At 34.4% G+C, this 20,122-nt stretch overlaps 1 protein-coding gene and 1 non-coding gene across 2 annotated transcripts in view; both read left to right on the top strand.

Annotated features, from left to right (window-relative positions):
* The window catches only part of IL1RAPL1 (interleukin 1 receptor accessory protein like 1), a 1,395,449-nt gene that overhangs the window by 353,857 nt on the left and 1,021,470 nt on the right, over nucleotides 1-20,122 (top strand). The window lies entirely within an intron of this gene.
* On the top strand, nucleotides 1,197-1,276 carry LOC116272248. Its single transcript, XR_004180968.1, has one exon. It is a non-coding gene; the product is annotated as a small nucleolar RNA SNORD74 (small nucleolar RNA).

Raw genomic sequence — 20,122 nt, 5'->3', positions numbered from 1 at the left:
TTAAACACTGAGAGTAATTCTTGTGGTTATTATATATTTGTTAAGTATTTCATGGCAAATGTGACCAGCAAATCTGTTAAATTAAATACTTAGGAGTAAATTTACTTTCACTTTCTGTGGAAACATTTGGATTACCCTAACAGTAAAAGTAACAGATTGAAAATATAATATTATTTATTTTCAACTTTTATTTCAATATATATGCCTGTCAAATGCCAATGAATAATAATCATATTTGATTGTCAAAGCTCATGGAATGGTACACCTAAGATTTGTACATTTCTTTTTTTTTCTTTCTTTCTTTTTTTTTCTGAGACGGAGTTTCACGTTTGTTGCCCAGGCTGGAGTGCAATGGTGTGATCTCAGCTCGCCGCAGGCTCTGCCTCCCGGGTTCAAGCAATTCTCCTGCCTCAGCCTCCTGAGTAGCTGGGATTACAGGCATGCACCACCACACCCAGCAAATTTTGTAGTTTTAGTAGAGACAGGGTTTCTCCATGTTGGTCAGGCTGGTCTCGACCTCCCCTACCTCAGATGATCTGCCCACCTCATCCTCCCAAAGTGCTGGAATTACAGGTGTGAGCTATCATGCTCGGTCTGTATAATTCTTTATATATGAAGTTTGCATTAAGAGAGCATGAATTTTGAACTCTGGTGAATGATATGTTTGCTGAAGTGTTTTAAGGGTGAAGAATACTGATGTCTGCAACTTACACTGAAATAAAATGGAGCGATATTTGGATAAAAGGATGAATAGATGAGTGTGTGTGTGTGTAATAAAGCAAATATAATACAATTTATTATTGAACCTTGATGGTGGGTATATGGGTGTTGACTGTAAAATTCTTCCAACTTTTCTGTATGTTTGAAAATTTTTCATAATAAGATGCAAGGAGAAAGCTTCAAACATGCTTGAATTATAATTCTATAATGATGTATTAATATTAAAATACTGGAAGTACTCCTGCTTTATCAAAGTTACTTACATTCAAAAATATTGGTTTTTGTCATCTTCCAAGCATGTAATAGGAATTTTTAAAATTAAGTATTAAAAATAAAACTTTTACTATTTGAAACTGAAATCTCACATGGCACTGTTCCTATTATGGATTTTGGGAGTTAGATCTGTAGCTACATATGGTATCTTCTTTCAGTGGCTCATACATACAGGACTTCAATTTGTAGTTCCCTCACTAAAAACAAACAGGCTCTGATGAAACCTATCTTGATAGAGACATCTGAAAGTGTTGATGAATGCCAAGGACTCTAATGGAAAAGAAACAAACAATAATAAAAAATACTGTTTGTTTTAAAATTCTAGTAAAATGGAATTAGACTACATGATAGCATTAATCCCATTTACTATGCCAACATTTAAGACGGAATCTGTGGTTTATTATCTGGTTTGCCTATTTTTTGTTAAATATAAGGAATAGTTTAGTACTTTTTAAAGGATGACATGCAATAATAGCTCAAACTTTAATACCCATTAATGAACATCCATAAAGAAAACAATTCAGTACCACTTAAAAATCATTTGAATATCAGTCATCCATAATACAATGAACACATTTGATAGAGAATATGTGAATAGAAGTATATGTGAATCAGTTTTATTCTATCTACAGATGCTGAATGGCATAGGGAATTGTGGGTCTCATGAAATTTTCTCAGAAGTACCCAGAGGGTCTTCACTACCAGATTGATAAACACAACTTTTTGGTTCTTTGCCCACACAGGGAACTTTTCTAGAAAAGTTTCAAAGAATAGATGCCTAAACATGAATCCTGGAAAAGAAAAGCAATCTTCTAAATTTGAAAAGGAAAGGTTTATGTGGCTCTCACGTGAAATACCCTCTGGCAAGGGAGTAGGTACATGATGGAAATACATGGATTTTCACTGAAGAAATGAAAATATAAATTGCAAAGTAAACTTCATTTATACTATTGAAATATTCAACTGAGGAAAATACATTACTTTTAAATTGGAGGAAGCAAAGGCACATGACAGTTTTTTACAGGTCATGTCATTCTCTCATTTCCTTTCTATTGAAATTAGTTGAGCTTTTCTTTGTCATAATGAGTGTTGCCACAGTTTACACCTGCCATTCTGACTTTTGGTAGACCACCTGTTGAGAGGAATTTTTTTTTCATTCTGTTATCTACATCATGGAAAAACTTAACACAATCCATGTGAAGAAAAAACAAATATATACTTGTAATGTTCACATAAATATAAAAATATAACTTAGGAGTCCACCTAATGCTAGAATTTTTATCGCATTTTAGTGTTATGGAGTTTTAAAATTTCCATGTGACTTAATAGCTGGAAGGAAGCATTAATATTTAAATATGAATTTCAATACCAAAGATAAAGCAAATTAATACTTTTGAATGAATATTTTAAATTCCCTAATGAGAAGACAATTGCATAAAATTAAGTATGTATTTTAGTTTGAAGGACTAAATCATTCATGATACATGACCGTACTACCTACCTTATTCATCTTTTTGCTAAATATTTCCAAATTAATTCTTGAAGTCAGTTCTCAGCACATACCAACTTTTACTGTTGTGGTGGGTGAGAGAGTGGAGAATCAAGCTTTAAGGTGAATATATAATTTACCATGTGAATATTGCCAGGAGTTAAAATGACCTTTAAACTTTGTGTGAATTGCCTATTTCAATATTTATGGATTTTGTATATGCAACCCTGTATAGTAATTATCAAGCATACTAAAGTTTTAGAACTACCAAGTTAAACTTAAGAACCCAAGGAAGTCTATTTTGCAGATATTTAGACATTCGATTATTTGCTTTACAAATAACTAAGAAATACGTAGTGATGAATAAGAGATGGATAGGTGATCCTATAGCTAAGCTGTTCAGTACCGTAGCCGTTAGCCATCTGTGGCTACTTAAATTTAAGTTCATTATAATTAAACAAAATGGAACATTTGGTTCATCAGTCACAGCAGCCAGATTTCAAGAACTAACAGCCAGATGTGCCTAGTAGCTTCATATTGAACAGCACAGAAAGACATTTCTATCATTGCAGAAAGTTCTACTGAAGAGCATTGTTCTCAACTGTTCACCTCCCTGTGATTTTATCTATTTTGTTAAAAGATCAGACTTCTAAAAATGTAACACATTGTTTTGAGAATTATAGAAGCTATTTGAGATTCAAGTTATCTGATAGAAAAAGTTGAACATATTTTCGATATTGTATTTTCTAAAAATAGCTAGTATTTTTAAAACAAGAGTACTTAATAAGAATTATTGATATGGTACTACACATTCTTTGTCATTAAAAAAGTGGTCAGCACATGGGGGAAAAAAATGTATATAGTTTAATTAAAAATCACTTTTCCTTTCCTAAAATTATTCTTTAAATTGTGGTTTACAGGTTTGATTATAACAACCATCTCAATGCCTGCATGCAAATAGCTAAATATTGTTGACTGATCTCATTTTAAATTCATAGCCACAATAATTCTCATAGGAGATTCAGCCTCTCCAAGCACCAAGCATCCTATTCCATTTCCATTTCCTATTCTCTAAACTGATTTCACACCTTCTACTCTCTTAAAACCTCCTTCTCACAACAGTTTTGTCTTCTTTTTACTTCACTGAGGAAAAGAAATATGACACCCCATTTCCCTCATTTTTTCATCTGCAAATCTACCAGCTCATCTGGGTCCAAATCTACATTCTCCTCTTCCCACTTTTTTTTTTTTGGAGAAGGAATCTCCCTCTGTTGCCTAGGCTGGAGTTCAGTGGTATGATCATAGCTTACTTATTGCAGCCTTGAAATCCTGGGTTCAATAAATCCTCCCACCTCAGCTTCCTAAGTATCTAGGATTACAAGTGCATGCCACCACACCTGGGTAATTTTTAAAATTTTTTTGTAGAGACAAGGTCTCACGTTGCCCAGGCTGGTCTTAAATGCTTGGCCTCATGTGATTCTCCTGCTTCAGCCTCCCAAAGAACTGGGATTACAAGTGTGAGCCACTGTGCCCAGTCTAAATTTACATTCTTGGCCTGCCTTTCAGTGTTACTGGAATTGACAGGTTTACCTGTTCTCATATCACGTCCAGCCTTTCCCCTTGGACTCTGGATTTCATTTACTTTTAATTTATTCATGCATTTTCTTTTGAAATTATCTCTCTCCTCCTTCAGTATCAATTTTTTGTATGTGTCTATAAATATGTTCTGCTGTTTTCTAACTTTAAACCCAAACAAAAATAAGCTCTTTTGATTCTCTTTTCTCTTTCGGGTATTACCTTGTTTTTCTACTCTCCTTGCTACATGCAAACACACATCCAAATCTAGAAGGAATTATTCATACTTTTCATTGTCATTATTTACCTCATATTCTCTTTTCAACTTAGTTCATCAGGGCTGCCATGACATAGGCTGGTTTTCCTTCCTTCTTTCCTTCCTTTTTTTTTTTTTACTTTCTTGTTTTTGTCCCCTATGGTCACATGACTATTGGATTGCCAAATTGAATGGCCATGTCTCTGTTCGTCCCATACTTGATCCCTCCACAGAATTTGGCACAGTTGACTACTTGCTCCTTCTGGAAAACTGTCTTCTTTTGTACTGAGCCACATAAAATCATCCTGGCTTCCTCCCCTTCTCAGTTTCCTTTTTTCATCATTTCTGAACCCCCAAATGTTAGTGTCAGTCCTAGCTTCATACTTTTTTTTAGATTAAATCATCCAATCTAATGTTTTTAAAATGCTAACTATATGCAAATGACCCTCAATATATTTTTGTATTTAATTCTAACTTATCTCTTCAACATGAGGCTTTTTTCCCCTTAAACAGCTTACTTGACATACCCATGGGAGTATGTATCTAATATGAATGTCAAACTTAACATAAACAGATCTTTTGATTTTTTTCCATCAGACCTCCCAGAATAAACAACAAACAAAACTGCTGAGCCCTCACTGACTAATTGGTTCCATTATGACCCAATGACTAATGTCAAATTTATAAATGCTTTTGTAAACTTCATGTCTAATCATCAGTGAATCTTGTCTCCTGTACCTTGCATTCCCCAAATCTGTTTCTTCATTATCACTACCTTATCTCAACCCCTATTACTTCTCACCTAGACTGTTGCAATTATTTCCTGTCATGTCTTTTTTCTTTTGTCACCATACAATTAAATCTCCCTTCTTCCTCTACAGATACACTAATCTTTGACAAGGTAGAACAAGTAATTTTACTCCAATGACTTCCCATAACCCTAAGGCAAAGATCTGAATATTTTAACCTGGTCTACAAAATCCTTCATGTCCTAATCTCTGCCTAGCTTTTTACTCTACGTCATTCCTTTTCCCACTTCCATCTCAGGCCAACTCCTACATTAGTATCTTTATGTAGTTAGTAGATGTTTCTCTGCATGAAATGTTCTTACTTCAGATCATCTCTATGCGGGCTTCTCCCTTAATTGATACTTTCTCAGAAATCTTAATTAAGTGATACTTTCTTAGAAATGCCTTTCCTGAACTAACGAAAGTAGGAACAGTCACTCTCAATCACTTCAGCCTATTACAATTATCAGTGTGGAACTTATGCCCTCTAAAATCTTTCTTATTTTATTTATATACTGATTCATTATCTATCTTTATCTGCCCAAAATAATCTCCATTTTATCTCCACTGTCTGGAGCTTTGCCTGGTCTAGAATCTGAAGTCTTTGTATGAATTAAATAAGGATGAAAAGAAACTGTACTGTTTTACTGTTTTTTGTTAGAAGTATCAGGGAATATTTAACTATTTGAAGTTATGGGACTACCAAAGATACTCCTTTTGGTTGACACATTACTGAGACAAACACCAGTGATATGAAATTTTCATATAGTCATGCATCACTTAACAACAGGCATATGTTCTGATAAATGCATTCTTCGACAATTTTTTTTGTTGTGCAAACATCAGTGTGTACTTACACAAACATAGACAGTATAGCCTACTACAAATCTAAGCTATATGGTAGAGCCTATTACTCCTGCCAACATGTTACTGTACTGAATACTGTAGGCAATTTGAATGCAAAGGTAAGTAATTGTGTATCTTAACATTTCTTAACATAGAAAAGGTACAATTCAAATGCAATATTATAACCTTATGCTACTGCTATCATATTATGTGGCCTGTTATTGACAGATACATTGTCATTCTGTTCATGACTGTATTGGCACCAGGTTGTGGCCGTTTCCAATCTATTGTCTCCCACTCCTCTCATTCTTTACTGAAGTCACCAGGGTAGTAGCAAATCACTGGAACCAGACCTATAATATATCCCACTTGCTATCTGTGACTGTTCTGAGAAACATGTGTTGAAAGGCAGCTAGGCTTCCTGATGATTATTTAGTAGCAGTCTTTCTTCACTGAACAACAGTGAATAATATCTTTGATCTCTGCCACCAAGAAATAAACAGAACCCATCAGGAATTTAATCCCTGGGAATGATTTTCACATTTCCTGGTATAGATGTTTGATTTTGAAGCTCGTATGGTTTGCACAATAAATATTTACCTCTTTATGTCAAAATACATGTTAAATCATTTTTATGGTTGGTATGAGGAATTTGTGAAGCAATCCCATACTTTTGTTATTACTGTGTTGTTGGAAGAGGACTTCTCACACCTTAACCTCATTAATAGTTTTTCCTGTGTGTTAATGCAACAAAATGGAAGTAAAAAGATATATTTTGTTTTCATTTATTTTATTCACCTGAATCTATCCAGAGGGAAAGCACTGGAAGTGTTTTCTTTTTAAGAGTGTTAACTTGTATTCTTGGCAAGATCTCATCAAAAGCTTAAATAACGAAGGTAAGAGTCAGTATTCTGTGGACAGCTTAGCTCTACACTAGACCTTCTTTCCGTCTTGCTAGTTATTTTCCAGTTAACGGAAATCTTATAGACAGAAAAGCTCGTGTTAACTTCTCCCGTATGGTATTATGTCAACAATCCTTACTCTAATCCTTGATGCAGCTCTTTACCTAAATGTGAGAGAGATGGAGAACCACAGCTGCCAACAATTCAAAATATAACATGCAGTAGCTATTTTTTTAAAAAAGCATTTTTACTTGATCTCATAAAAATATCATCTTAAAGGGTTTTTGAAAATTTGTGATTTTGTCTCTTTTTAAAAATTATTGAGAAAACTATTGAGTCTGAAGTAGGTCTCTAAAATACATCTTGTCTTATTGTAAAGTAATGTGACTGACCTTTTGTGTGAATTTTAGAATTAATTTTTTCACTTTATAGATTCATTACATAGTGGCACTTTATTTAAGCATTGCATCATTACTGTAACCCTTTATATTTCCTTGGGGCATCATGTATAGAGTGTCTGTTAGCTTTAACTCATTTCTAAAAGATTAACTTCTTAGAATAAGAAAAATACTGAAAACTCTTGAAAGTAAGTTAGAAACTTGACCATGATTTTTTTTCATTTTTATTTTTTATTTTATTTTTATTTTTATTTATTTATTTTTTTGAGACTGAGTCTCACTCTGTCACCCAGGCTGGAGTGCAGTGGTGCAATCCCAGCTCACTGCAAGCTCCGCCTCCCGGGTTCACACCATTCTCCTGCCTCAGCCTCCTGAGTAGCTGGGACTGCAGGCGCCCGCCACCACGCCCGGCTAATTTTTTGTATTTTTAGTAGAGACGGGGTTTCACCGTGTAAGCCAGAATGGTCTCCATTTGCTGATCTTGTGATCCACCCACCTCGGCTTCCCAAATTGCTGGGATTACAAGTGTGAGCCACCACGTCCGGCTGATTTTTTTTTTTTTTTTTTCCCTGCAAAACCAGCTGAGGGAGGTCTTTGGGTTTCCAAGCAAATACCAGCTATAAGCATCATTGGATGTTTTGGGGGGGTAGGTTTTTTGAAAATGTGTATGCAGGTAATAATGAGCGATATTACATATGTATTTTAACTACTTAGACTAATTGTTTAAATTTGGTTAACAAATCTATTAAGGAAATGGCTTGCATTATTCTGTCTTTTCTTTTCTAAACAGTGTTTCCTTAACAATTAATTCTAACAAGTCTTGGAACCATGAGCACTTTCTTTCCTCCTGTCACCATGATTGATCCCTATTTTGTTGGAAAGTGAAAATTGAGCAGTTTTAACTCTAAAGGCTAACATTATAGAAAAAAATTTCAACTCAATTTGGTGGTAAATGCTATGTATGAAAATATTTAGAATTTAAGTACTTCTCTTTACAGACAAAATAATTTATTTTCAGTGTATTATGAACAAACTTCCTAGTAGGGTATGTAAATGATTCACTTTTAAATTATGATTATTTTGTTCCAAATTCCATTATTAAAATTAGTAAGTGTAAAGTATGACTTTTAAGCAATATTTCATTAGCTATCATTAACAAGTATATAACCACCTTGTTTCAAATTAGTTAATGAGGTATAAATTATTAAATCAAACTTGAAAATTGTATTTGGACAAGTATTGTATAGTTAATTTAAAATGATTACAATGTAATTGAATTGTTATTCAATATTTAATATTTTATTGCCTATAAAATAATAGCCATACAAATTCATTTTTCAAATGGTGTTATCTGTGCTATATTTAAAATAGGCTGGGCGCGGTGGCTCACGCACTTTGGGAGGCCGAGCACTTTGGGAGGCCGAGGCGGGCAGATCATGAGGTCAGGAGATTGTGAACATCCTGGCTAACACGGTGAAACCCCATCTCTACTAAAAATACAAAAAAAAAATAAAATTAGCCGGGCAGGTAGTCCCAGCTACTCTGGAGGTTGAGGCAGGAGAATGGCATGAACCTGGGAGGCGGAGTGGCCAGTGAGCCAAGATCACGCCACTGCACTCCAGTCTGAGTGACAGAGCGAGACTCTGTCTCAAAAACAACAACAACAACAACAAAAAATAAATAAATAAAGTTAGGTTTGCATATGTGAGCATATACATTTATTCGTAGATGGAAACTTCCTTAAATATTTAACACTTCTCCTTAATTTTGATATTTTATAGTACTTTTTTTCTGGGTGGATTCTAAGTTCTACTTATATTCAGTGTGTATACAAATTGAGATAGAGGTTGGAATGTAATATATAACTTGAATATTTCTATTTGCATTACCATAGCATCATTTTATTTTGCTCTTAGCAAAATCTTTCTTTAGAGGTTTCTTCTCCTTTCAGTTGTAAAGAATCTCTTATCTTTAAAAAATATGTCTCATTATTTTCTTACAAGGTAATACTAAAAAAAAAGTTACCATCAGGTTTTTCTTGATCCTTCCTATTTTCCTGAATGTGTGCTTTTGTGTTTTTATTGATACGGATAAATACATTTTCAAATTCAAGTACTGGTGTTTCAGAGAATTAATATGCTTCTTTTGTTCTGGTTCCTCTTACATGTAAGTAATAAAGAAACAATTAACCTAGATATAGAGCAACTCAGTAAAGGGAAAATGTCTTCATGGGCCCCTTGAGAAAGACCTATTTAGCTTTTTATGTTTCTGATTTTTAACATTGAGTATAGAGTATATAGCTGTCTTTTCACTTTTCTTTGTTTTGTTTTTGTTTTTTGTTTTCTGTTTTTTACATTTTAGCTTATTTGTAATACTAACAGGTAAAGTAGAAAAAAACACATTAAAAAAATTTGGATTTAGTAGAAAAGGAAAACTCAGTCCCTAATATCCTACACATTTACATTATTTCCTTATGATATTTTAAATGTTCCATATGAATATTTTTATTTTCAAAATGCCAAAGTTATCACTAATTTTACAGCTAATATTGCCAATCTTACTCTTCCAATTCTACTCCTAATCTTTTCTTCCGAAATGCTTGATCCAGGTACCTCCCTTTGGGACAAGTACCAAATGTCTTCCTCCATATCATTTATTGGATGAATTAATTCTGAGTGAGTTAATTAATTAATTCTAGGAATTAATATTTCTTTGATTTCCAGCAAGCCAGAGCATTTTCTTCAAATGTACATTAACCATGTATTCATTATATCTTTATGTATACACCGTAGACATTGTGTATGTGTCTGCAGATTTCCAGCTTGGATTTATACATTTTAATTTTCATTGGTTTGCTTTTACTGTCTCAGGCCCCTCAATCTGTGCATAGAGCTTGGAGGAGCAAGCTTTCAGGTATTTTCCACTCGAGTTTTCTCCCTCATTGCAGCTCAGTGGCCATCATGATATCTACAAGAACATTCAGTTTTCTGAAACTGTGTAAACACTGTTGTAGAAACACAGTGTAGAGTCACTGTGGCAGAGTGTCTTTTACCACCATTCCTATCCTGTAACTGAAAATAGGTGATAATATGTCAGTAATTTTATTTTTGTCCATCATTGAAATAGAGTTCCACAGTAACTGTTTCCTCTTGGAAGATAACTTACTTAGCAGTGGGGAAAAAAAATGGATTTGACGGGGTAAAATGTTACCGGAAATGGGCCCTGATCCAGAACCCTAGAGAGGGTTCTTGGACCTCACACAAGAAAGTATTAGGAGAGAGTCCATGGAGTAAATTGAACACAAGTTTATTAGGAAAGTAAAGGATTAAAGAATGGCTACCCTATAGGCAGAGTGGCGGCATGGGCTGCTTGACTGAGTATACCTATAGTTATTTCTTGATTATATGTTAAATAAAGGGTGGATTATTCATGAGTTTTCTGGGATAGGGGCAGGCAATTCCTGGCACTGAGGAATCCTCCCCTTTTTAGACCATATAAGGTAACTTCTTGATGTTGCCATGGCGTTTGTAAACTCTCATAGTGCTGATGGGAGTGTATTTTAGCATGTTAATGCATTATAATTAGCATATAATCAACAGTGAGGATGACCAGAAGTCACTTTCATTGCCATCTTCATTTTGGTGGGTGTCGGCCGGCTTCTTTGCTGCATCCTTTTCTGTTAGCAAGGTCTTTGTGACCTATATCTTGTACTAACCTCCTATCTCATCCTGTGACTAAGAATGCCTAACCTCATGGGGATGCAGCCCAGTAGGTCTCAGCCTCATTTTACCCAGCCCCTAGTCTAGATGGAGTCACTCTGGTTCGAACACCTCTGGCAAACATATTCTAAGTATAAATAAATCAAATCACACTGAAAAATTCATCACCAAGGTACTTTCAGTACAGTTCATTACCCCATATTTAAAAGTGATCTTGAAATGTGCTTGGTTGTTAGTGGAGACATTTCACTTCCTTGTCATTAAAAACTTTTTCACTAACTGCCTTATTGAGATGTTATTCATGGCCAGGCGCGGTGGCTCAAGCCTGTAATCCCAGCACTTTGGGAGCCCGAGACGGGCGGATCGCGAGGTCAGGAGACCGAGACCATCCTGGCTAATACAGTGAAACCCCGCCTCTACTAAAAAATACAAAAAACTAGCCGGACGTGGTGGCGGGCACCTGTAGTCCCAGCTACTCGGGAGGCTGAGGCAGGAGAATGGCGTAAACACGGGAGGCGGAGCTTGTAGTGAGCCGAGATCCGGCCACTGCACCCCAGCCTGGGCGACAGAGCAAGACTCCGTCTCAAAAAAAAAAAAAGATGTTATTCATATACCATACAGTTCCCACCTTTAAAGTGTACAATTAAATTGTTTTTAGTATATTTACATAGTTGTGCATTTATCACCATAATCAATTTTAGAATATTTTCATCACACCAAAGGAAACAATGTACCCTTTAACAGTTACCACTCATATTGCTCCTAACCCTTCCCCCTCAGCCATAGGCAACTACTAATTTATTTCCTGTCTGTATGAACTTGCCTATTCTACACAATTTATATAAACAGAATAGTACAATTTGGTGTTTTGTGACTGGTTTCTTCCACTCAGCACAACGTTTTTCAGGTTCATCCATGTTAAAATATTTATCAATACTTCATTCTTTCTTATTGTTGAATTACATTCCGTTGAATGGATATACCACATTTTATTTATCTGTTCATCATTTAATTGTCATTTATGTTGTTTCTATATTTTGCCTATTATAATGCTACTATGAACATCATTTACAAGTTTTTTTATATGTTTTCCTTTCTTTATGAGTAGAAATGCTGCATCATACAGTAACTCTGTATTTAGCTTCCTGGAGAACAGTCACACTTTCCAAAGAGGATGTACCATTTTACATTCTCATTATGTAATGTATGACGCTTCCCGTTTTTCCATCTTTCTCAACAATACTTGTTATTATCTGTCTTTTTTATTATAGCCATAACTGTTTTCAGCAGTTCTGTGGATTTATTTCACTTTCTTGATAGTGTCCTTTGAAGCACAATAGTTTTAAATTGTTTTATAAAGTCTAGTTTATTTTTTTTTTTAGTTTTTATTTTTGGTGTTATTTCTAAGAGATCATTGTCTAATCCAAGGTCACAAATTTGATCCTATGTTTTCTTGCAAGTTTTGCTATAGTTATAGCTCTTAAATTTAGTTAATTGATCGATTTACAATTAAATTTTTACAAAGCATATAGGAGAGTTCCAGCATCCTTCCTTTGTTACGTATATGGATATCCGGTTATCTCAGCACAATTTGTTGAAAAAACTATTTTTTCTCCCATTAAATTGCCTGGCACTTTTGTTAGAAAACAATGGATCATAAAAGTGGGTTTTATTTCTGGACTCTCAATTCTACTCACTGATTTATATGTCCATCTTTACATTAGTACCACACTATTTTGATTATCAGCACTTAGAGAACTTTAAATGGTTTATGAGGAGAGAGTAGCTTTGGACTTCCCTGAGGGTTATGTCTTGCAAAACCAGAAGCTCGGCTATGGTACTGTTACAGGAATTTTTGGCTCACAGGAATTACTGGCTCTTGTGTGATGTGAGACTTGTAATCCAGGGTGACTCCCACATCTATCAAATGCGGACACTGGTTTATCTTCTGGAGGGTCAAGGAGAATTATTTATGAATGACTGTATTGACTGTTGAACATATTCTCATTGAAGAGGAATACCTAATGCTGCCCTGCTAAGATGCTGTTCTTATGCCTTCTGTTCTCAGAATGGATCTGATGCCAAGTATGGGCTATGGTCATCTTGTGAGTTTGAATGTTCAGGAGAGCCAAAGATGCAGGCTAGGTTCGTGTCTAGACATAGAAATAGGGTGTAAAAGTGTTTAAAATACTTGGCATTTGTCTGTGAGGAAGTGTATTCACACGTATTTGCAGAGTATGTTTGCAATTAGGCAAATGTAGGTCACTGGCATTGATCTGCTGTGAACTAATTGATCTACCTTGAACAAACCCTTTAACCACTGAGCCACAGCCTCTTCAACTGTAAAATTTAGAGACTAGCAATTGATAGTCTCTATCCTTTATGCTGAATCAAGCATTCTATGACTTCTCTAAGATTGTTCACACTGTAGTTTGATACTTTCTTACATTCCTGAAAATGTGAGTTTTGAGGTTTTTTCAGATGATTTTCTCTATGGGGAAAAAAATAACATACAGAACATTCTCATGACCACACACTAGCTAATAAATGACTGAGCAATGGAACTGTAACTGTGAATATTGAAAATTAAAAAAAAAAAAAAAATTAGCCAGACATGGTGGTACATGCCTGTTGTCCTAACTACTTGGGAGGCCGAGGTGAGAGGATTGCTTGAGCTCAAGCTTTTGAGGCTGCAGTGAGCTACGATTATGCTAGTGCACTCCAGCCTGGGCAACAAATCGAGACTGTGTCTCAAAAAGTAAGCCCCTGAATGTACTGCAATGATATAATAACCATTTCTATATACATATTTGTGTATATCCATATGTATGTATGTTTGCATAATATTATATAAATTATATTATAGTGATGCTTTTGATTGAAAGACAAGGAGATCTTAACTCAGAGTGAGTGGTTTTAACTCTGATTATGCTGCTACCTGATGTACGACAATGGGTGTTATCACTTCCATGAGCTTCTGGTTTCTCCTCTTTACAATACAAGTTTTGTGTCACTTGAGTTCAGATTTTCCTTTCAACTCTAAAATTATATGATTAATGACATTATATTCTTCATATACATGCATGCTTCTTTGACTATTTAGGTCATGGTGTCTCTCTGTAATACAAATTTTCAGAGAATTTGCCAAACTGAATTTTGAAGACATTCCTTCTCAGAAACGTGGCCTCCAATAAACAGGTTTTACATATTTTTTCCTTTTCCTTTTGGCCCTAACGCTATCAATCTTAGCCTCATCGTCTAGCGTAGTCATTTATGCAGCATCCTGTGTTAAGTTCATGAAAAATTCTGTCAATATGAAATATATTGAAGATTGCCTGTTTACCTTTTTATTCATTTATTGTCGTGTAACTTGAAAGATGTTAATGTTTATATCTGTCTAAAAATTTACTCTCTGAAAACAATAAATAACATTTGGCCTTTTGTGTTACTCTTTCTATTGAAGAATTATTTTGAGGTCACCTTTCAGCCATGAAAGCACAGTAACCTGTACTCTAAAGCGAACCTACAAAACATTAGATATGTCATATTTAGGCTTATGGTAAAATCTATTATTATGCTTGGGTCCTTAGGCTGTATGAGAGTGACCAGTTTTTCCTTTCCTACCTACTTGATTAAGGTAACTCTAGTGAGTTAGAAAATAAGGGAACTGAGTCATGAACACAAAGTGTGGTATGTAATTACCATTTTAGATATTATTAATAGTCACACTCCCGAAACATTAAAAATTAATGACAGAGTCAGGAAGAGGAGAGAATGTATCTTTTTCATTGCCATAATTTTTACAATGTCTACATGCTGTCCTGTAGCCTGGAATATGAGATTTTTAAAGTCATGGTTACTGTCATCACTCAAGTTTCTCAGGCTGAAATGGACATTTACCATATTTCATAAATTCAACTCTCAGAGCAATCAAGCAAGAGAAAGAAATCAAGGACATCCAAATAGGAAGAGAGGAAGTCAAATTATCCCTGTTGGAGACAACATGATTCTATATCTAGAAAACCCTATAGTTTTGGCCCCAAAACTCTCTCACCTGATAACTTCAGCAAAGTTTCACGATACAAAATCAATGTACAAAAATCATTAGCATTCCTATACACCAACAGCCCAGTTGAGAGCCAAATCAGGAATGTAATCGAAGTCACAATTGCCACAAATATAATGAAATACCTAGGAATACAGCTAACTAGTGACGTGAAAGATGTCTACAATGAGACCTACAAAACACTACCCAAAGAAATCAGAGATGACACAGACAAATGGGAAAACATTCCATGCTAAGGGATGCGAAGAATCAATATTATTAAAATGGCCATACTACCCAAAGCAATTTACAGATTCAATGCTATTCCTGTCAAAATAACAATGACGTTCTTCACAGAAGTAGAAAAACGATTTTAAAATTCATATGGAACCAAAAAAGAGTCGAAATAGCCAAGGCAATCCTAAGCAAAAAGTACAAAGCTGGAGGCATCACATTACCTGACTTCAAACTATACAACAGAGTTGCAGTAATCAAAAGAGCATGGTACTGGTACAAAAACGGGCACATTAACCAATGAAACAGAATAGAGAGCTCAGAAATAAGGCTACATACCTAAAACCATCTGACCTTCAAACAAAGCTGACAAAAACAAGCAATGGGGAAAAGACCTCCCAGTTATTCAATAAATGGTGCTGAGATAACTAGCTAGCCATATCCAGAAGATTGAAACTGGACCTCCTCCTTATACCGTATACAAAAATCAACTCAAGATGGATTAATGACTTAAACGTAAAACTTAAAGCTATAAAAACCTTGGAAGATAACCTAGGCAATACCATTCTGGACATAGGAATAGGCAAATATATATTTCTTGAGAAAGATGCCAAAAGCAATTGCGATGAAAGCAAAAAATTGAAAAATCGTATCTAATTAAACTTAAGAGCTTCTGCACAGCAAAAGAAACTTTCAACAGAGTAAACAGCCTAGAGAATGGGAGAAAATATTTGCAAACTATACATCTGACAAAGATATAATATCCAGCATCTATAAGGAACCTAAAAAATTTGAAGCAGAAAACAAACAGCCCCATTAAAAAGTGGGCAAGGACATGAACAGATACTTTTCAAAAGAAGACATACATGTGGCCAAGAAGCATATGAAAAAGAGTTCACTATCATTGATCATTAGAGAAATGCAAATCAAAACCACAATGAGATACCACCTCACACCAGTCAAAATGGCTATTATTAATAAACAGTCAAAAAATAACTGATGCTAGCCAGGTTGCATAGAAAAGGGAACACTTACACACTGTTAGTAGGAATATAAATTCGTTTAGCCATTGTGGAAAGCTGTGTGACAATTCCTGAAAGACCTAAAAGCAGAACTACCATTCACCCAGCAATTACATCACTGGGTATATACCCAAAGGAATATAAATTATTCTACCATAAAGACCCATGCATGCATATGTTCACTGTAGCAGTATTCACAATAGCAAAGACATAGAATAAATATAACTATCCATCAATGGCAGATTGGATAAAGAAAATGTGGTGCATATACACCATGGAATACTATGCAGCCATAAAAAGAGTGAGATCATGTCTTTTGCAGGAACTAGGATGGAGCTGAAGGCCATTAATCCTTAGCAAGCTAACACAGGAAGAGAAAACCAAATAACACATGTTTTCACTTATAAGTGGGAGTTAAATGATGAGAACTCATGGACACAAAGAAGGTAACAATAGACACAGACGCCTACTTGAGAGTGGAGGGTGGGAAGAGAGAGAGGATTAAAAGAAAAATAACAATTGGATACTACGTTTAATACCTGGGCCATGAGATCATCTGTATGAAAAACTCCTGTGACATGAGTTTGCCTATATAATAAGCTCCACATGTACCCCTGTACCTAAAATAAAAGTTTTTAAAATTAATCCAAAGATAAAATCTTTTCTCTCATATTTTTAAATCTCTGAAATCAAGAACTATCTTATCATTTTGTAATTAATTGGCAGCAATTTTCTTGCTTGCTTGTACATAAAATAACATTGAATCTCGTCATCAGTGTATCTTGGATTAGACAAATTTAGTATGTTCGAAGGCAATTTAGATAGGGAATGACAGACCTCAAATTCCACAGTGTGTCACAGACTTATTAAATAGGAATATAGTATGCAAAAATTTGCCGATTAATCAACCCATCATAATTGAAGTTTGACCATATGCCTATGTGCATTTTTACTTTGTCTTTCACTTCAAAGCAGTTACAGCTTCATAGTATGAATTCAATACCCATGGTAAAGAGTCCCTTCAAAAGGTTGTATTTTTATATTTAATATGCAGATATGGAAATAACAGAAAAAGAGAAATAAGCTATCCAAATACAAAGAAAATTTCATTCATATAAATACTTCTTAGTACCTTTTCCTCAGTTCTTCAGAAAATATGAAGCAGGTTGGAATGTTCATTTTATGTGGCTCTCAAGGTACTATTCTCATAAAGGTAAAATGAGAAACAGTAAATTATTTTGAAGTTTAATAATAAGAGCAAAAAAGACATATATTTATGAGAGTAAAAATATTGAGTAGCATTTGGCCAAAGGATGTTGCAACTGATTTGTATTGATTTCTCTTAACCAATGTAAATAAAAATGATTTATCAATAAAAGCTTATTTCTAATAGTGTTTTTTTCCTGTTTTTGCTGTTCTTTTCAGAAGCGTTCCTTTGCTTATGAACGATTTAGAATATGATCTTTTTATCAAATAAAATTTCCAGCACCGTGCAATATCAGAGACGATTTTCTTTCTAGAAGTTTTAGAAGATGTCATTATGTGTCATTCTAGACAAATAAGATGTGTTTGGCTGAAATGTTTTAGAAGTCTCTAAGGAAAGAAATAACCTATTGATTATATTATGACTTGGCTTGGGGAAATGGAAATTCACAGCCAAGATAATGGTATGTCTCTGCCAGTCACATTTTATTACGTGGCGTGCTTGCCTTTGGCCCTCTCTCTGCCCCTTGGAGGAACAGGTAAATATTGGCACAAGTCAGATGAACCCTACCCATCACTTTTTGGATATATCCGCATATCATGATAATTATCATGACATGATCAATCAGTGTACCAGATAATTTTCATAATTGCTGTACCTCATGAATGCAGAATTGAGTTGAGCATGAGTGAAAATTGGATTTTCCCCACTCAGAAAAAAATAAGCCAGTATATATTTCTTTTTGTTTAGTTCTTTTTATTTTGGTTATTCTTTTCCTTTATGTTATTACTTAAATTTATTGATGATATTGATTCAAGCGCTATTTAACATATCAACATTTTGAACAGTTTTAAGTATGAAAAAATTTGAAATTCTATTCTAGTGTGAAAATACATCAGTGAGTGACATCTTCCAATGAGCATTTGTAGAAGTATGTTGACCTTAAAAAGCAAAAGGATTTATTTTTCCTTTTCTTCAACAGATATTCATATTTGTACCAGCCATTTTGTAAAGCTCTGGGGAATGCTCCACATTTTCAAAAGGGTGGAGATTAGTGTTTCATTTTGTTCTTGACTTATCTCTCTTGTTATAAGCTCTCTGCAAGATATTTAAAGATATTTACTTAGAGTTGGATTAAATGCGTAAATTTAAAGTAATTTATGAAGCAGAAGAGAATTTGGAACCTTTAGACATCCCTTTATGGTACCAAATGTATGACACTTTCATCTAATCTAGCTCCATCTCAATTGACCTCCATCTAATTATCCATAAAAGAGAATCATGTTCTGTACTGAGCAAGCATGGCTATACTTCATCAGTAACATTTAAGAAGGGACAGAAATGAGTCAAACACTTAAAGATGCTGTTTTAAAAATTTTTAAGTGTTCTTCAAAGATGCAAGCTTATTAAAATTTTAGTTCCGTAGAAGTAATTGCAGTATCTAGTTTGGCTCCACTGACCCTTTTAGACATATATCATGCACTTTCTTCTCATGCTCAAGAGGGTGATTACATCATTTGCATAGATGTCCGTTTTATCTCTAATAGATTATGAATTCCTTCAGGGAAATACTTGTTTTAAGGGAAATACCATGTGTTTAAAAGCTTTATTTTGCAGAGAGTAACTATGCCATCAACTTGCATGTAGTAGGTTTTTAATAAATCTAATTAAATAAAAGTACCATTGACTTCTGTTCTTAGTGGTCTCAAAGATAATACTTCAGTCTGCTAAGTTTGGAGGACTATCATGTAGAAAAGAAAAGAAAAAAAAAAATGCTTCTAAAGACTCCGAGTAAAGCTAGAAACATAGTTCCATAGTTCCTAGTCTCTCCATAGAGAGAACATGATGACTGAAGAGGACTTTATGTGCTGAGATGGAATTTATTGTGTTCAAAACCGTAATGAATTGCCATCGGGAAGTATTGGACTGCTTGCCACTACAAGTGTTCAATCAGTCTGGACAAGATTTTGAGAGGAATTTTCTAGAGAGATCTTAGTCACCTAATTTGCAGCTGGCCTATTTGACCTTTTTCTTCTTTACTCCTGAATCTTGCTTATAAAAAAATGCAATATAATAAAATATAATTTATATTATATGTAATAGAAAATTCTTTATACCTCTGTGAATATATATTATGAACAAATGCGTATATTCAATGTAGCAACATAATATTACGGGTTATTTTCTTCCTAAACTATAATCATTTTAACAGTTTTAAACCCAAAAGTTAGTGAAAATACTCCCGTGAGCCCATTTTAAATTTCTAGGAAGTATCCCTAAATTGTTTTCTCCGTCTTCTGACTTATTTCACATATAATCCTAACATACATGGTTGTCTATTTTTCATGTCTCAATAAAAAAAAGTTGACCATAATATAAAGGATAGTTGGAAATTGTCCATATATAGGAATATAAGACATCTAATAGCCAAAGAAAAGTTTATAATTAAAGAGAATCATAAATTTTATAATGACTTAGAGGCATCAGATGAAAGAGAAAACTTGTTCTGTGCAATCCCAGGGGAAAGAATTAGGAAAAATGAGGTCAAAGCTGAAAGAAGTACAGGTTTCTGTTTAATATAAGAAAGATATTTTTAACATTTTTCTGAAAATGGACAATTTTACCTCAAGTAGTTTCCTCTTAACAGATAC

This window comes from Papio anubis, chromosome X (genome assembly GCF_008728515.1).
Source record: "Papio anubis isolate 15944 chromosome X, Panubis1.0, whole genome shotgun sequence".
NCBI classification, from domain to species: Eukaryota; Metazoa; Chordata; class Mammalia; order Primates; family Cercopithecidae; genus Papio; species Papio anubis.
Note: the sequence above shows the minus strand (reverse complement) of the source record. Positions and strands in the feature narration are given on the sequence as shown.